The 19,612-nt window shown below is 42.2% G+C and overlaps 1 long non-coding RNA gene across 1 annotated transcript in view; it reads left to right on the top strand.

The window, feature by feature from the left end:
- Window positions 1–18,789, top strand: part of Gm26618 — a 70,471-nt gene extending 51,682 nt beyond the window's left edge. The window contains exons 2-4 of the long non-coding RNA XR_001782831.2: window positions 9,934–10,273; window positions 13,588–14,021; window positions 15,134–18,789. This is a non-coding gene — a long non-coding RNA (predicted gene, 26618). The remainder of the gene's footprint in view (window positions 1–9,933; window positions 10,274–13,587; window positions 14,022–15,133) is intronic.
- The last annotated feature ends 823 nt before the right edge of the window (window positions 18,790–19,612 follow it).

Genomic DNA, 19,612 nt, shown 5'->3' with positions numbered 1-19,612 from the left:
CCACCAGGCTTGTGATTGCCAGGAGCTGTTTCACAAGATTGAAAGTTCATTTGATAACCAAGATGTTAAGATAGATAATGTCAGAGGTTAAAACATATGGGGACCTGTTTCTTGTGAGGCTATGCCAGTGCCTGACAAATACAGAAATGGATGCTCACAGTCATCTATAAGATGGAACACAGAAGCTAGAGAAAGCACCCAAGGAGCTGAAGGTGTCTGCATCCCTATAGGTGGAACAACAATATGAACTAACCAGTACCCCCAGAGCTCATGTCTCTAGCTGCATATGTAGCAGAAGATGGCCTAGTCAGCCATCACTGGGAGGAGAGACTCCTTTCTATTGCAAACTTTATATGCAAAAGTACAGGGGAATGCCAGGACAGTGGGTGTCGGTGGGTAGGGGAGCAGGGCAGGGGGTGGGGGGAGGGTAGAGTGAACTTTCGGGATAGCATTTGAAATGTAGATAAAGAAATTATCTAAGAAAATCTGAAGGTCTTTTTAAAAAAAACATATGGGGAAATGTATCTCTCTTAATTCCTCAGAAAGTTTCGTGTAGCAGCAACAACAGTAACCTGCTCTGGAGCGCTCTGTCCTACATTCCAAAGGCAGCTTGATCCAGCATTGTCTTCTGGGAATTTCAGAGTGGATGGAGAAACAGCACTTAAATGGCCTCCTCTCTATCTTTTGGGTTATTTTAAACACTGGAAAAGGCATGGTCACGGGTCTTATTCTCACTTTTCCAAAATACCATAACTACTAGGGAGAGAGGTCATAAACCATCCTGTACTTCCACCAAAGGTTTTAGTGGTCAGCCACCATCCCTGAAGGACACACTGATTTTAGGACTTCAAGAGCCATTCTATTCTTTATGGGTTCCTAATTTTATAGGAAACCACCTTCCTTTCAGTTCCTCATATTAATTTGTTTAACTGTTTTTTTTTATTATTATTTCCAGGATGGGAACATATGTCCTAGCTTACGTGTGGGAATCAGATAGTAACTATTGGATGGATCCAAGGGATCAAACTCAGGGGATCAGACTTGGTGGCCTTTAGCACGGAGCCAGCTCCCCAGCCCGTTTTCCTTCTAATTGTGGCATGAGAAGCTGCACAGTTCTTTATTTGTGGTCTGACCATGGGCCAGATGTTTTTCACATTTCACTGACAACTTTGTAGGATCCCTGTGGTCTCCATTCCATGTTCCTAGATTATTAAATGAAAGCTATGGAGATTGCTAGGAGCACATCCTTCTAACCGCAGAGCTTGAAGTCCCAGGGCTGGGACTAAGGTGAGGACTCTGACAATCCATTGCATAGACTTTTCATCAAATCTGTACAATCCGTTCTTCTTTCTCAGACTAATACAACATGGTTGGGTTGGGGGAGGGGTCATGTGTATATCATTTTGTATGGAGAACAGAAGATAACCTCTTGCTTACCCTCGGATGTTATACACATTTTATTTTATTTTATTTTATTTTATTTTATTTTATTTTATTTTATTTTATTTATCTTACCTTACTTTTTGAAACTGGGTGTCTTATTGGTCTGGAACTTGTATGTAAACATGGATGTTCCCAAATCTCCTTCTCCCTGGCATGCATTGAGACCACAACTGTGTTCCTGTAGACATGGCTTTTTTTTTTTTCAACAAAACTTACAGGGATTGAACTCGTATCCTTATAGTTGCATGCCAAGCACTTTATTGACTAAGGTACCATCCTGGCTCCACAGAATTCCATACTGATATTGGAAACAAGCTCGTCTGTGCTTGCATGCCATGGATATAATCTTTTGATTTCCAAACCAGTTGAAACAATGGGCTATGAGACATATTTGTTCATTTTGACTCAGACAATGTACATTTTTCCTTTAAGCTGCTATATTCATAAAAACATGAGGTTGATATACTAGAAAAGAAATATATGAGTACATATGTTGACTACAGCATGGAAAATTGGACTTCTGCTTATAGTGTACTAAAGGCTGCAGGTATACCAGATGCCTGTGCCCATGGACCTCTGCCCCAGACTTCTCAGTCCTCCAACTCCCACTGACTGCCTGTGCCCATGGACCTCTGCCCCAGACTTCTCAGTCCTCCAACTCCTATTGACTTCCTATTGAGTTTGCATGGCAGATGATGTCACCTATGATTTGTACATGAGCATGTTGGATATTATGTTTCAGTATGAAGTATGTTGATTTTCCAGACCTGCTGGGAAAGCCTACCATGTTTCATGTAGAGTGCTTGATAGAGAAGATGCCAAGGTCCTAGTCCATAACCAGTTTGTAGTAGAAGAAACAAAGAGAAGGGAAAGCCTGATTCGTAAATGTACACAAATACCTTGGCCATTCCAAGAGGATAAAGAAAGAGAAAACACAGAAAAGCAAGGAACTCAGAGTAGGAGGAGAAGCAGTGGGTCTCTCTGAATGTGAATCAGCATGCCGGCAGTAGAGAATCCTATGATTTTGGTAGTCATAGGCTTGACTCCATACTACTCCACACTGTTGTAGCTGTTAATGTAACCTATTTCAGAAGTTTGTATGTGAGTTCTGTATGGGCATCATGCGCATCATTTCCTGCTGTGCTGACCCCACTCATCCTTTCAGCCCCCTCTCAAATGCCTGTCTTCCTCTTCCTGCTCTTCTTCTATTATGATTATTATCTGCTGTATATACATACATGCTCACATGTATACATCCATCCATCTCTCCATACCTATTTTATACAAATGCAGATTGGTGAATCTGTTTGGTATTGCTTAGAGGTGTATGTCTTTAGAGTAGACCACCAGGAGTTACATGACCTACCAGGTGTCCTCAGGTGGACAGAAGACTTAGTCTTCATCTCTCAGCAATGGTTATACTGCTGAAGTTCTTCCCTGTAGCTCTTCATTTAGGGGTAGCATTTGTGAGACTGCCTACAGCCATGTTGGCTGGACAAGTGACAGGGTCATTGTGCTGGCCCCTTTTCAGGTAATCATATTGTTAAGGCTACATTGGACCAGCTCCCCTGTCATATGCAGTAGGCTGTGCCTCCCAGAAGACAGAGTAGTCCTCCGGCTCTTATGGTCTTTCCCGACTTTCCTCTGCAGTGTGCCCTGAGTCTTCATTTGAGAGTTGCATTCTAGATGGCTTAATTATGGCTGTGTCTATCACAGTCATTTGTTCTCTGCTTTTTGAAGAGTTGTGAATTTCTGAATGGTCTCCCTCAGGTGAAAATGAAGCTTCTTTGATGAGGGGGAGGAGTGGCACTTTTTACTACTGAGTTTTAGGGATCAGCATTTCTAATGCGTTTAGAAAAGATACAGGTTTAGCAAACTGGCAGTAATAGGTTCTACTCTAGGTTCCATGACCACCAGCCAAAGGTACTGGGGACCAAACAGACATTAATTCCCTCCTTTGCACCTTGTCTGTAAGGCCAACTTGAGAGCTATTGATTACATCAAGAAGCTAAGTCCACTATTGCATCTTTTGGGATATCTTGCCATGTTGGCTATTGCTCTGATCTGTAAATGTTACAGCCAGATAGGAGTATTGATTGATTTTTGTCCCCAGAAGACTGAATAGCTCATTCCTGTTCTGTGACAACTAGTCCTCCAAGAGGAGGCTTCCTGGTCAGACACAGTTCGGCATCTGAAATCTGGGAAAGCTTCAGCAACTGTTTTACTTTCAAGTCCTGTGAGACAAATAAAGACAATGACAACAACCTTTAGTGCCTTGGGGCTTTTTTCAACCCCCTAATCAGTAACTAGAAGGGAAGTTTGCTTTGCCTGAAGCTCGGTTTCTGATAGATAGTCTATTGTTCTCTATAGGGGCATTTTCACTCTAATTGAATTAACTTTCTAAAAACTTTATATTCATATGAGTATGTGTATACTTACACACATATATCTTACACATACATTTACATGATATTTTATTTCATTTTGTATTTTTGAATTAATATATAGCTTGCATTTTAATGAACTATAAAATAAAGTTATTATAGCATTTTCAAACATCCCAAGTGTTATTGATACCTTCCCCACCTCTCTTTCTCTGTCACTGAGGGAAGATAGTGTGGGAAATCAAGGCAGGAAGTTGGAGGCATGAACCGATGCAGAGGCCACTGGAGAACACTATTTCCTGGCTTGCTACCTCATAGTTTGCTCAGCCTGCTTCCTTATAGAACACAAGATAACTTACAAAAGAATGGTACCCTCCAGAATGAGGTGGGCCCTTCCACATCAATCACTAATTAAGAAAATTCCCTTCAAGGAAGGATGCTTGAGTTTCACTGGGAAGGGGGAAATTGAATGATTCTGGAAGGCAGATGGAGGGAGGGAAGTGGAGGGGGCTGGTTCTGGGGAGGGTGTGGAGAGGGGCAGGGGGCTGGCCAGATGGCCATGAGTATGAATGGAAAACTGGAACTGACTGGTGGTTGCTGGGCATCTCCAGGAAGACACAGAGACCTGAGATAAGGGAGGCACCCAAGAATCAATGGGGCTGTCCCTGGATTTGATTCACAGCACTGGAGATATGGAGCCTGTGGAGGCTACATCCTTAGGTAATGCAGGAATCTCGCTGGAGTGATAGGGACATGAACACATTCACAAAACTTTCAACCCAAACATCCAGTCTACAAGAAATGCAGTTATTGGGGATAAGGCACAGACGGAGGGAGCGGCCAACCAATAACTGGACCAAGTTGAGACTTATCCTGTGGGAAAGCACAAATCCTTGACACTATTAAGGATACTTTGTTATGCTTGCAGACAGGAGTCTGAGAGACATCACACAGTAGCTGACCCAGACATATACAGACATCCACAGTCAAACAGTGTATGGAGCTTGGGGACACTTATAGAAAAATAGGAGGAAGGATTGTAGGCTCCAAAGGGGCTATAAACACCACAGGAAGATCAGCAGAGGCTAATAACCTGGACCCTTGGGGCTCTCAGGGATTGAACTACCAACCAAAGACCATTCATGGGTGGGACCTAGGCCTCCCTGCTCAGATGTAGCAGAAGTGCAGCTTGGTCTTCATGTTGTTCCTAAACAACTGGAACAGGGTGGCTATCTGAAAAACATGTTGTCTGTATGTGAGTTTGTTCTTCTAGATGTCCTTTCCTCATGGAGACTTGATGTACCAGACCAACCTAATGGTGGCATTTTCTCTGTTGTGATTCTCCTTACTTAGGTGGCACTAGCTGTGTTGAGTGTAGAGGACCTAGGACCCTAGACAGTAGTGACAGATGTGCAGTTTGGTCTCCCCCTAACAATTAGAGCAGGAAATGTCTCTGACTGTTTACTCCCATTGGATCTCCTATCCCTAACTGGACTGCCAGGTTGGGCCTCAGTGGGCAAGGATGCACTTTGTCCTGCTGGGACTTCATGTCCCAGGTTGGAGTGGTATTTAAGGGTCAGCTTCGCCTTCTCTGAGGCCAAGAGGAGGGGGTAATGGGGGAGAGATTTGTAAGGGTGGGACTGGGAGGAGAGAAGGGAGATGTAATAGGACTATGAAGTGAATAAATAAATTAATAAAAGGATTAAATAAGATTAAGTAAGGATAAGTAAATATATCCTGTGGACAACGTCCAACATTTATACACTCATCAGTTGAAGCATAGTTAAGTCATTTTGAGGACTCTGATTAGATCAGCAATGGACATCACTTAGCAAGCATGTGTGGGGTAGCACATCCAGGCATTTGGGCATGTGCCATGGAGAGGCACAACTGGGTTTTGTGGTAGGACATGTAGCTTTAGCAGAATCCTTCACACTGGTTTACAGAGTGGCTACACCAGTTTGCACTCCTAACAGTGATGAAGGACAACTCTCATTTCCCCATAGCATCTCAACCCAGTGGCTTTCTTAAACTGAGCCATTGCAAGTGAGCTAAGAATGAAAGCATACGGTAGGTTTAGTTGGCATTTCTCTGGTTGATAAGGATATTGAATGTGTTTTAAATTATTTCTGGGCATTATTTGTTCTTTTAAGGGTTCAGATCTTTAGCCTATCCTGTAACTGTGACATTTGCTTTCTTAATTCTTGTATCTTGAAGTTATTTGTCTAGTCTGGATGTCTTAGATGTATAGCTGATAAGGATTTTCTCCTAGTCAGTGGGCTTCTTCTTCATTCCATTGTTTCTGTATCTGTACAGCATCTTTTAAAATTTATGAGGTCCTGTTTGTTAGCTGTTGGCCTTTATTCCTGGGCAACCAGGGTTCCATCCAGACAGTCTTTTCCTACACCTATACCTTGTAGGGCACCTCCTACGCTCCTCCATCACTTCAGGGTTCACTTTCAGGACCTTCATACATTTGGAGTTAGTTTTAGTGCAGAGTGATACATATTGGTCTAATCTCATTCTTCAGTGTATCTGCATCCAGCATTCCCAGCCCAGAGGCTGAAGATACTGTCTCTTCTCCAGGGTGTATTTTCTATCTTTTTAGAAAATCAGGTACCTGTAGTTACCTAGACTTATGTTTGGATTTTCGCTTTGGTTCCATTGATCTACATGTCTGTGTGTATCAGGATAATACTGTTTTTATCACCACAGATCTGCAATGCCTCTTGAAATCTGAATGGTTCTATATCCAGCATCCCCCTTCCTACTCCTTGGATTGCTTTCACTCCCTGGGCTCTTTTGTGTTTCCAAATCAATTAAAGTGTTTTTAAGTTTTCTCTGAAGAATGCCATGAGAATTTTAAATGGGATTGCATCAATTCTCTACATTGCCTTTGGTACAATGGTCGTTTTCACACTGTTGTTTTTGCTGTGTCCATGAGAATTCTTTTCATCTTCTTGTGTCCTTCCCATGAAGATATATTGAATTTTGTGAAAGGCCCTTTTTGTATCTATTGAGATGATCATGTAAATTTTCTCTTCAGTCTATTAATTATTACACTCATTGGCTTCTGTGGAGGAAGTCTCCTGGCATTTTCGGCATAAAGACAGCTTGAAAGTGATGTATGATTGTTTTCCCCCGTATAACAAATAATAAAATTGATTCTTTGGGGATTTCATACATCAGATTACTTTCGCATTTGATTCCCAGTCTGTCCATGTCCTTCCTTCACCATTGTTACCAATGCCTCCAGGGGAAAAAATCCAATTTCTGTTGTCTATGAGTCCACTGGGATATGTTCAAACTCTCAGACGCCTGCTCCCTAGATGGAGGTGAGTCCTCTCCCTCCTGTAACCCTGGTGGAAGTCATGTACTCTGGAGAGTGACATCCCAGCATCCTGTCACAGGTTTTAAGAGTTCAGTCTGATGGCTTCCTCTCTAGACCTTTGCTATTTGAAGAGGGGTAACTGTCATGGTGAAGATAGGTGTTGTCACATAATTCTGCCATGTCTGTCTTTCTCAACTGTGTATCTGCAGCCATTGATAGCACTATGAGATTAGCTTATTTGCTCATTATGGACCAAGGGAGCATGGAGTATTGGTTTCCATATGGTGTCTGGCATCAGCACAGACCAGGAACAGAACCCCCAGCTACAGTAGTACCAGGAACCCAGGTAAGGCTCTCTGATGCAGCTGAGATCATAGAAATCAGTGTGGTTCCAGCTGCAGCATAAACTGTGGATATCCACTTGGCTTTCAACAGCAACTTAGACCACAATGAGACATGGCCCTCTGTGACAACACAGAGAAGGTATCACCATGACCTTGGATGGCAGAGAAAACCACTCAAAGTTATGTCCCCCAATAGCAGCCATGTGACTTTCGGTGGAAGCATGTACCAAGAATATCAACGCAGATTCCTGCTACAGCACATATCATGAACATCTGCATGGCTCTCAAATAGTAGCATAAAACCTGCACATCAACACAGACCTGGCCGCAATAAGACCACAGACCCACACATTGCCCTCTGTGGCAATATAGGCCAGACATCACATGGACCCGGATGGCAGCACAGGACATCAGCATGGATGTGTACCACCCTCTCTTCATTGCCCACTGACATGAACAAGGCTTCAGGCTGCCACAGACAGCAGACATCCACATGGTCTTTGGTGGTAGCTCAGGCCCTGGTATTGGAGACAGCCCCAGTGTCATTAAGACCATGGAACCAGACAAGTCCCACAGCCGCAGCCAGGACCATATCCTCACTATGTTCTCAGGAGGCTGAGCAGGTTGCTGACATTAGTGTGTTTCCCGGGGGTGGGGGATGAGGTGGGGGTAGCATAGCCCCAAGACACAAACCAGGCAGTAGATATCCATAGGACAGGATTATCCATATGTTATCAGGTGACAACACAGTCTGTAGATATCAACTCACCCCTCAGTCACATCAGGGCCATTGGCCCACAAATGGACTTCTGCCGCATCCCAGGACATGGTGGTCCTTGGAGGACATCCATCCAGAAAGATCCCTGTTCCTCATCTAGGATTTCCATCATTGCCAAGATCTAGGGTGATCTTTTGCCCAGGCAGCTTGTTTGGAGTCTGAGCCTGCATCTGCTTAAGGTCCGGGATGCTGCACATCACCCTGTCAGTCCCACCAGACAATACATAATCCACCATCAACCTCAGCCCTTTCTCTCTCTCCAGTCACTGCAGTCACTGCAGTCACATGGGGAGTTCCACCTCTCCCCATAGCGCATGTGCTGCACACATGGCTCAGCTACTCCACTTCTCCCATCGCACTTCTCACCTTTGCTTTTTTGAGTGGCACCCGTCAGGTGTGCCAAGCCTGCCATGCTGGCCTAGTTGGCTTCCTGGCCCCACAGAGCATATGATCTTTTTTTAATACAAGCTTGTGTTCTGTTTTCAAGGATCCTATGAAAGGAATTTTAGTCGATATTGCTAAGGCATATTGGCTTACACTATTCTTTGCTGTTGTTGTTTTGTTGTTGTTGTTGTGTCTTTAAAGGGTTCTGTGGTTAGAGTAATATGGCTCCCTGGAAGGCATGTGTAAGTGCTGATTTGGTCCCAGTTTTGAAATATTTCATAAGTTGTTTGTAGATCTTTGAATCTCTGTTAGAATTCTGCTGTGAATCTATCTGGGCCAGGACATTATTTAGTCAGAAGGATTTTTTAAATTGTTTCAATCTCCTCTTTGTTTAAAATGTTCATCTTCTCATAGTTTAACTTTCCTGGTTCGCATGAATGTAATAATTCATCCATTTCTTTTAGATTTTGTCACATGTTTTTAAGTATTGCCTTTCAATAATCTGAATTTCCTTGGAGTCTGTTTAAGTGGTTCCCTGTTCATCTGTTCACGTTTTTTTTCTATCATTTGGTGAGTTGGGAAAAAAATTGTCAATCTTAATTTATGTTTGCAAAAAATCAAACCAAAACAAAAGAACAATAAAAAACAAACAGAAAACAAACAAATACAACAGCTTTTAGATTTGTTGGTACTTTGCATTACTTTGTTTCTATCTCCTTAATTTCTTCTCCAATTTTTGTTATTTCTCACCATCTACTTGACTTCTGTCTGCTTTGTTCTTGTTCTTTCAAATTCTTGAGTTGCCTCATTTGGCCAGTTATTTGTGCTCATTCTGACTTTTTTTTAATGTAGGAGTTTAGACCTAATTATATTGCTCATGGAAGTATATTTAATATGTATCTGAGATTTTCTTGTGTTCTTTTGTTTTTATTTAATTCAAAGATTATTTCCCTTCTTTTTTTTATGTTTGAAGGTTGTTTTATCTCTGTGGGCTTGTATGTGCCTAAGTACTGGGAATTCCTGTGGCCCTCATTTTAGGTTCCATTCCAGGGTAGGCACATAGGATGCGTTGAGTAATTTCAATTTTTTTTTACCTGGGTTAAAATTTATTTTCTATTCCAGGATATGGTCTGTTTTAGGAAGATTTCCTGAGGTGCTGTATATGTGTATATTCTTTGGCATATGTGTAATATGCACACAGATATCTCTTAAGCTCATTAGGTGTATAATGTCCATTATTTCTGATATTTTTCTTTTTCTTGTCCACAGAGCCAGTATACTGGAGAACATGTGGTAATGACATCTTCAGGATTCGGTGCATTGAAGATGCTGTTTTGACTGTTCATATTGTTTTTACTTCTAAGATATGACTTCAGCATGCCCACATCTTACTTTTTTTATGTGTTTGGTGTGAGAGTCTGGCCTGTTCCAGGCTGGGCCAGTGCAACAACTGTTTGAGCAGAACTAGTAATAGGGCATTTGGAGACGGTACAGATGGGCTTGTTTGTGGAAAAACTCCCTAAGGAAACTCAGCCAGAAGCTACACATCTAGTGTAGCCTGACAACGTAGACCTACTGTGGGCTGGCTGGTTCCCTTGGGAGTCACCAGGTAAAGCCTGTACAGGCAGTGCTGGTGGAGCACAAGGCATAGGAGTATGTGAATAGCATGGGGAGGCTTTTAGACATTCATGTTCTCTACCTAAACAATTAAGGAGGTGAATTAGCAGATGCATCCATTCATTGGTTCCTCCTGTTGTATTTTTTATCATCTGCTTCAGTCCCTTTATTTGCAAAGAATGAGTGAGTTTTGTGAGTTCTACCAAATGCAAGATTTTTGAAAGGAAGAGATTGTAGGAAAGGTTGACTTGACCCTGAAAGCCAGTCAGTCCCTCACTGGTGTCGGAGCACACCTGACTCCATGATGGAAGTGCCACTCAGACTGGAAAACTCACCATATAGACAACATCACCTACCAGAAATGAAAACAGAGCTAGTCCACAGTTCTGGGAAACTCCCTAAATGTACTAGCTTTGCCTTTTGCCTTCTGTAGTTCTACACTTGAGTAACTGTTTTTGTTAACTGACATATGTCAACTCTGAACATGGTTTGTGTGAAAGGCTCAGTTCTACACTGGGGTCCCAAACAATTATTGTAGTCATTGGCCAGTGATACAGAGTTTCTATTGGTTTAAACCTATGTCTGAATAGTCTTCTCTGGTGATACCCCACATTTCTGGAGGTTCCATGGATATCCCAGAGATTAGACCTTGAGACATATGGGGTCCAAAAGCTCTGGAGACTAAAGAGGAGTGCAGTGGTCAGGGGACTCCTAGGGGTACTCAATCAGGGCTCTCTTTAATCAATCGCTGCCTAATGCTTCAGAGGGTTCTGACACCTTCACTCCACAATGAAACAAATTATAATGTCCCATGAGCTGTCACCTCCAGAGCACAGTCTGGTTAAGGTATGTAATTTTGAATACATAGAAGATGTCAGATACAGCTGCTGATGCAGTGTCTGAGATCCATAAGAGGTCACTGGATCCTTCTCTCTGTTTGGGTGCATGAATGTATGGTGGTCAGCCATGGATGTTTTTAGTGTGTGTGTGTGTGTGTGTGTGTGTGTGTGTGTGTGTGTGTGTGTGTGTGTTTCTGTCAGTTTTGTTTTCCTGTATTGACCTTGTTTTCCTGCTTTCTCTTGTGTATGACCTTACTCCCATCCAGCTTAAGACATGTGTCCTCTTCTTTTGGGGACCAAAATCCTTTTGGCTCTGCCAGGGCACCCTGAGAAACTGCAAAATCCTCCACCTGTCCCAATCCAGGAGAAGAAACCCTACCTATTTTGTTGCTTGACTGCTGGTCAGGGTCTGGGTTGGTCTGTGTATGGAATGTACTGGGTGAGGGAAGTTGTTCCCCACTTCTGGGCATTCCCTGAGCTCCAATCCATGCCTGTCTAAGCAGCTCCAGGCAGGAGAAAAGTTCGAAGGAAATAAAAAAGTTCTATTCCATTCTCTTTCTTGATTCATACCACCTTTCTTTTTTAAGATCATATTATTCTTTTTTTTCAAAAACAATTTTTATTAGATATTTTCTTCCTTTACATTTCAAATGCTATCCTGAAAGTCCCCTATACCCTCCCCCTACCCTGCTATCCAACCCACCCACATCCACTTCCTTGCCCTGGCATTCCTCTGTACTGGGGCGTATAATCTTCGCAAGAGCAAGGGCCTCTCCTCCCATTGATGGCTGACTAGGCCATTGTCTGCTACATATGCAGCTAGAGACACAGCTCTGGGTGTACTGGTTAGTTCATATCTTTGTTCCTCCTATAGGGTTGCAGACCCCTTCAGCTCTTTGCGTGCTTTCTCTAGCAACTCCATTGGGGGCACCGTGTTCCACCCTATAGATGACTGTGAGCATCCACTTCTGTATTTGCCATCCACTGACATAGCCTCACAGGAGACAGCTATATCAGGGTCCTGTCAGCAAAATCTTGCTGGCATATGTAATAGTGTCTGGGCTTGGTGGCAGTTTATGGGATAGATCCCCAGGTGGAGAAGCCTCTGAATAGTCCATCCTTTCATCTTAGCTCCAAACTTTGTCTCTGTAACTCCTTTCATGAGTATTTTGTTCCCCATTCTAAGGATGAACAAAGTATCCACAATGTGTTCTTCCTTCTTCTTGAGTTTCATGTGCTTTGCAAATTGTATCTTGGTTAGTCTAAGTTTGTGGGCTAATGTCCACTTATCAGTGAGTGCATATCCTGTGAGTTCTTTTGTAATTGGGTTACCTCACTCAGGATGGTATCTTCCAGATCCATCCATTTGCCTAGGAATTTCATAAATTCATTGCTTTTAATAGCTGAGTAGTACACCATTGTATAAATGTACCACATTTTCTGTATCCATTCCTCTGTTGAGGGGCATCTGGCTTCTTTCCAGCTTCTGGCTATTATAAATAAGGCTACTATGAACATATTGGAGCATGTGTCCTTCTTACCAGTTGGAACATCTTCTGGGTATATGCCCAGGAGTGGTATTGCTGGATTCTCCGGTAGTACTATGTCCAGTTTTCTGAGGAACTGCAAGACTGATTTCCAGAGTGGTTGTACCAGCTTGCAATCCCACCAGCAACGGAGGAATGTTCCTCTTTCTCCACATCCTTGCCAGCATAAGCTGTCACCTGAATTTTTTATCTTAGCCATTCTGGCTGGTGTGAGGTGGAATCTCAGGTTTGTTTTGATTTGCATTTCCCTGATAATTAAGGATATTGAACATTTTTTCAGGTGCTTCTCAGGCATTTGGTATTCCTCAGTTGAGAATTCTTAATGATCTGTAAAACCTACCAATCTCTTAAAATCTTTATAATACCCATGGACTGGTAGGGTGCCATGGGGTGCAACAGACCACAGCCAGATACTGCAGCCTAGATAGAACTTTATCCAGCACTGATTAAGGTGACTTTAAACAACTTTCACTGGAACCTTTCTTTTAAAGATTTAAAGACAGCTACTGAAAAGATTTCCTTTGTCACCTGTGATGGTTTGTATATGCTTCAGCCAGGGACTGGCACTATTAGGAGTTGTGTCCTTGTTGGAGTAGGGGTGGCCTAGTTGGAGTAGGTATGACACTATGGGTGTGGACTATAATTTTAGTCCTGGAAGTGAGTATCCTGCTAGCAGCCTTCAGATGAAGATGTAGAACTCTCTGCTCCTTCTGCACCATGTCTGTCTGGATGGTGCCATGTTCCCACCTTGATGATAATGGACTGAACCTCTGAACCTGTAAGCCAGCCACATTTAAATGTTGTCCTTTGTAAGACTTACATTGGTCATGGTGTCTGTTCACAGCAATAAAATCCTAACTAAGTCATCACCCATTCAGCCAAAGATATTAAAGATTTATAATTTTTTTTTAATTTTAAAGGAAATGTAGGTCCCAGTTGCTGGAGTTGGCTTAAAGGATGCTTAAGGACATAGAACAATTGAGACAAGATCTTGTGCATAAACTGAAAGCTACCGTCTCCACTGATGATAAGATTTTTGGTTTCTTACCTGCTGTCAGAAGAAACCAACCCTCAGGACTAGCCTAAGACCAGGCTCCTATAATTGTTAAACTACCTCTGTCCAGATTAAAGAAGACCCAGAGACCCTGGTAACAAAAGGGGGAAATTGCTGTCTTCCATATTGCCTGGATAAAGAGACAGACATTCAGGAGCCTTGGCTGTCACCCTGGAACATACTCCTCCTGCTTAAGAGGAAACATGGGGCCTTCAATTCTCGAGTCTGATTCATCCAGAGATACAGGTGTACAGGGTCTTGGATCTGAAAGATGTACTCTTTATTCCCTCATTGGCAGAGGTGAGTCAACCCATGTTTGCTTTCAAATGGACAGACACAGTGGGAATTTATAGCAGGAGACACACCAAGACTAGGTTGCCCCAGGATTTCAAAATGCAGACCCACTGCAATTCCTTTGAGGTTTCCTGGGAACATAGAATATAAAAGGGCCACTGAGGGACTGCTGCAGGAGCTACATACCATGGGCTACAGGATATCAGGTAAGAAAGGCAGCTTAAAATATCAGAGGTTACATATCTAGGCTACCAGCTGAGGGGAGGTTAAGAAAAAAAAACACCTGTCTCAAAGTAGGATTGTTGCCATCCTTCAGATTCCAACTCCAAAGACTAAAGAAAGGTTCAAGTTTTCTTAGATACAGCTGGATATTTCTGCCTGTAGCAAGGCCGAGATAGGCCAGCAAAATGTGGGACACTAGCCCATAATCTCCACTGACACTAAACTCAGGAGGTTTAACCTAAACATTGGGGGCATGGAAATGCCCTCTGTGACATACCTGTCCAAACAGTTGGACCCTGTGGCCACTGGTTAGCCCATCTCTCTAAGATCTGTTGTGGCTACTGCTAGTGTAATGAAAGAAAGCAAACAAGTCAACTCTGGGGTCAGGATTTTTTACTTCCAGGACCCTATGACAGAATAGTTGGTGTCTGCTAAAGAGGACTAGAATCCTAGGTGTCTCATGACTGTGTGACACAGTACCATTCCTCCTCCTGGCCCACACTCAAGTAGGGTTGAGAAACCCACCTCTATCAGTTCAGCCACCCTGTTGCCTGATGATACAGGTGCACATCCATAACTGTCAGGAGAAGAAAGATGAAACCAGGTATCTGGGAGCTTCAGTAGTTTCTATATAATGAAATCTATTTGGGCCCAAGCCAGGTACCTCTCCCCAGAGAGCAGAAGTGACAGATCTGGCCCAGGCTGTCAGATGTAGAGAAGGAAAGTCCACCACAAAATACAGTCTGTCAGCCCATATGGTTTTACTACCAGGCATGTCCACAGTATGATCTATATAGAAAGAGGACTTCTCACTGCTGGGACAAAGGCCATTAAAAAGTCTTGGCCCTCCTAGAGGCTATCTGGCTTCACTACAAACTGCTCTCCTCTATTGCCAGGCTGTTGACCTGGCTGCCTGACAAACAGTCCTCAGACCAGCGGGACCTATTGATATTCTGATGACATTTCACAAACATGGTACTGCCTGAGACTCCATGGTGAAGAAGAAATGGACAGCTCAAACGGTCAGGTTGGTGGAGGCCACCGGAGGGAAGGATCATTCTCCTAGAAGCAACTGACTCTGAAAGAGTTAACTCAGAGTTAACTCTAACTCAGAGTCCTCTAGAAGCAGGACTCTGGGAACTGAAGTTCACCAGGCTTCTGATCCAGGGTCCACAAAACACTCTGAGTTTCCCAGACCAAGGTATGTTACACCTAGACTGCACCGCCTAGTGAAGTATAACTCAGCCAGATGCCAGTTTTGTGCAAAAGTAAATTCAAAACAGCAAGCCCTTTCCCAAGAAGCCATCAGAATGAGAGACAGATATCCTGATGAATTCTGGGAAAACTCACTTTACCAAGATCAAGCATTCTACGAGAGAATAAACGTATTTGCTAGCTTTTAATAGATACCTTTTTTCTGGATGGAAAGAAGTATTTCCCTACTAGGACTGAAAATGCTCACATTGTAGCTAAGAAGCTCCTCCAGGACCTGGTGTCCTGATTTGGCCTCCCACTAGCAGTGAAGTCTGACAATGGCCTAGCTTTCATAGTGAAAAACCTCTCAATAATAGCTAAGGCTTTAGACATAGATTGAAAATTTCATTGTTCTTATAGACCTCAGAGTTTTGGCCAGGTAAGACGAATAAATAGGACATTAAAAAAAAACTAACAAAATTCTCATTAGAGTCCAGAGAAGGATGGGTCAGCCTCCTTCCTTTGCTTTGCTTTGAGCTTACTGTACCTTATACAGGAAAGGATTTATCCCCTTAAAGATTATGCTTGCAAGACATCCCCCACTGCTTCCCAGGCTCAGAGACCAGCAGTTGGCAGAACCCTAACCATTCCTTTTTCAAGTCACCATAGACCCCCAGTCCTCCAATACAGGCTATTCATTGGAGTATCTGAGAGATCCAGCTGGCCTCTGATTTCAGCACACCTTCCCCATGTTTGATTCGACTAATACTGTCTGGTGCATTCAGACAGTAACAAAAGCAGCACTGAAACCAACTTGGGAAGGTCCCTATAAGTGATTCTCTCCAGTCCTAAGGCTGTGAAGACAGCTGGCATTACACCATGGATCCTGACCACACCCAGGCCAAGAAATTGGAAAGCCACAGATGATGCTGCCAAATGGACTGTCTCTGGACTATGGACCCACTGAAATTAAGGTGTCACTGCTCCCAGGGCCTTTCTACTTCCAGCCCCTCTTACTTCTTCCAACCAGTATGTTGGGTATGAATACAGGTTCATGGTCTAACTCCTTCCACTTTCAGGCCTGGACTGGAAACTGAGGACGACAGACACAGGGAACACATTAGCTACTGTGACCCCTACTTGCTGATGGCCACTTTAAATGCCTGGTTGTATGGAGAGAAAAAAACAGATAAGAGTATTTGTGTTTTAAGTGAGGAATACAATGTTGGTGTGTGCCTTGCATATGGATTCCCTAGTTGTCAGAAACAAGGAGGTTTCCATTGCAGCAATCGGGGTTGTAGAACTGAAGCTTCCTAAAATTTTCCTTTCAAAGAGTCTGGCCTTTAGGACAGAGAAAAAGCCTGGGCAATCAGACTCTATGCCACAGGAAAGGACCCTGGAGATAAGAGTCAATCATTCCCAGCCAGCAATCAGCCAGGATTGCTGGTTATGCCTAAACATTCAGCCCCACACTACACAGGGATAGAAACAAATTTTTCTGCAACTACAAGAAAAATTAATTTCAACATGGGGCTTTAAACAGTGCAGAGTTGTTTTCTGGGTCCCAAAGTCTGATGTTGGCCATGGATCTCTTGAGTTCGTAGGTTAGGTTCACCCAGAGATGAGGCCAAGTTGGGATCTTACCTGAGACTCAAACATCGGCTTCCAAACCTCTCACAGGATGGACAGAAGTCAGTTCCTTCCTTAGAAGGCCATTATGAAGTCCCTCACTCCAGTCTTAGTGTTTCTTAGATCCGAGACTAATCCTACCCCCCTTTTTGGCTGCTCTCAGAGATAATTACATAAAAAAGACATTCGCGGAGATAAATAATGCATTGTCACACAATCCAAATGTATGCTAGCACAACCTGTGCCTGTGAAATCAAATCACTATTCCTGCAACTCTCTGTCAGTTCTGCCCAGTCTGTGAAGGATGTGTTCTCAGGTTTCTCCACTCCAACCTTGTTTTCACTTGGACATTGAAACATCCTGATTTACATTTCAAAAATCAATCCCCTTTTGTTATTTAGTAAGGCTTCTTTAATGAAGCTGCTCCGTAGTGTTCTGAAAACTGAGGCCTTCCATAGCACTTTCATTTCCCTACATTAAGAAAATTTGCTGTTATTTGTTTATTTAGGTAGTAAGCTTATCTCACCCATGCTTATCATCTGCAATGAGATGTTCCTAAGTCTATACACATAGGAGAAGTAATCATGCTAGTTAACATGTGACTTACCTTATATACCTGTCACTATTAATGATAGTACAAAAGCCACTTTCATGGTTTTGCAATGGTGTAACCCATTTTAAGGTATATAGTCCATGCTATACAATGGATATTTTGAATGTATTACTCCTATTTAATTGAAATTTTCTTTCCTTTGAGCAGTATATGTCTGCTGCCTTCATACCAGCTGCATTTTTGCTCTCTGTTTCTGTAGTGTGGTGGTTTGAATGATAATGCCCCACCCAGGCTCATATATTTGACTCTCTCTCTCTCTACTTGCTCTGTTTGGAAAGGATTGCTAGAAACCTGGGAACATGTGACCTTGTTGAAAGAGGTGTGGCACACTTTTGTCCCCTGGAAGTTCAGTGGCAAGGATTTCTATGTTCTTTGAAAAACTTCCAACTTGCTCTGGATGCTTTCACACTCTGATGCAACAAGATGCTCTCAGATATTTTTACTTAACCTTGTTCTAGTCCTTGAAACAGCCATTTCTCCTGGATACTTTTAGTGCAAAATGGTGGTTTTAATTAAGCTGGCACTCTAAAAAACACCTGTTTCCACTGACAATGAGACTTTGCTCTTACTTTAATCTTAGCTTCCCTATATGTAAAGATGAAAAATAGGATGTATTGTTAAATATATTGTGAAGGTGAAAAAGGTAATGAAAAAATTAGCTAAATGCCTTGCACAGAACATTTGCTGAGAACATGTGCACACAGGATATGCCATAATGACAATAATAACAACAGTTATGGATTGTGTTTTGGAAAGGAGTTATTACCTATTAATGTATTTGAAAATAATTGGCAGCTCAGTTTTCCTTGCTTTTGTTGCCATTAAATTCTAGTAGTGGCCAATGAGCTCCATCACTTGGGGCGGTAGGTGGGGGATGTGAACATTACATCAGACCAAGACCATGCCAGTAGTTTCCCAGCACTTGCTGAGGTAGGGCTCAAGCCTTTAAGAGAAGTAACTATTCTTATAGCTTTTGCTACTAGCACTCTATCCTTTCTCTATAATTCCCTTAATAATGCAACAGATCATTACCATCAAGTTCTGATGCACAAGTAAGAAAAGCAACAACAGCTCAAAGGGTGGCATCCTGTACCTTGGTCTGTGATTTTTCTTTATCAACCTGTGCCTTCTTGGATGAATATGTCCTGTGTAGGGCAACTCCAATTAAACACTTTTATATGAATATATGAATATGTAAATACATATATGCAACCCCCCCCCAAGTGACTCCTTTCTACTTTTCTAGCTTCTATAAATACTCCAAATCAAACCCATAAATGTCAAGTGACGAGCATCTACATGTACTGAAGAACATGTAGCATTTTTCACTCTACATCTGGGTTACTTCACTCAGTATTGTTTTTCCCGATTTTATCAATTTACCTGCAAATTTCATATTTTTATGGATGAAAAAATTTATGTAGTTCTGCATTATAACTTGTGTTCAGATATTTGAATGGCTCCATAATTATTCTTTCTGCTTAGAATTACTTTGACTAGTTATGTGTTTTAAAAATACTTTCTCTTATTTTTTTGGAGATTCTCATTGGTATTTAGATACTGCATTAAATTTCTATCACAATATTAATTCTTCCAATCTATGAATATGGGGGATTTTGACTTCTTCAATCTCTCTATTGTATCATAAAGTTTTTATTTTAGTGATTTTTTTCATCTTCTTGATAAAGTTAATTAGCAGCTATTTTGCATTTGTTCTGGGACTATTGAGAATGAGAGTGTTCTTGGGAGTGTCCTTCTTGATTGTCCACATTTGTAGTTTGCTTTTGTATTGGTACACTGCTAAACTGATGTAAGCGTTTATCAGAACTAAGAGTTTTCTAATGTCGTCTTTAGGAACTTTCAATTATAGGACGATGTCAACAACAAATTGATAGTTCCTTTTCTGTTTGTATATATTTTTTTATTTTTATTAGACATT

This window comes from Mus musculus, chromosome X (genome assembly GCF_000001635.26).
Source record: "Mus musculus strain C57BL/6J chromosome X, GRCm38.p6 C57BL/6J".
Lineage (NCBI taxonomy): Eukaryota > Metazoa > Chordata > Mammalia > Rodentia > Muridae > Mus > Mus musculus.
This window is presented reverse-complemented; position numbering and strand designations above follow the sequence as displayed.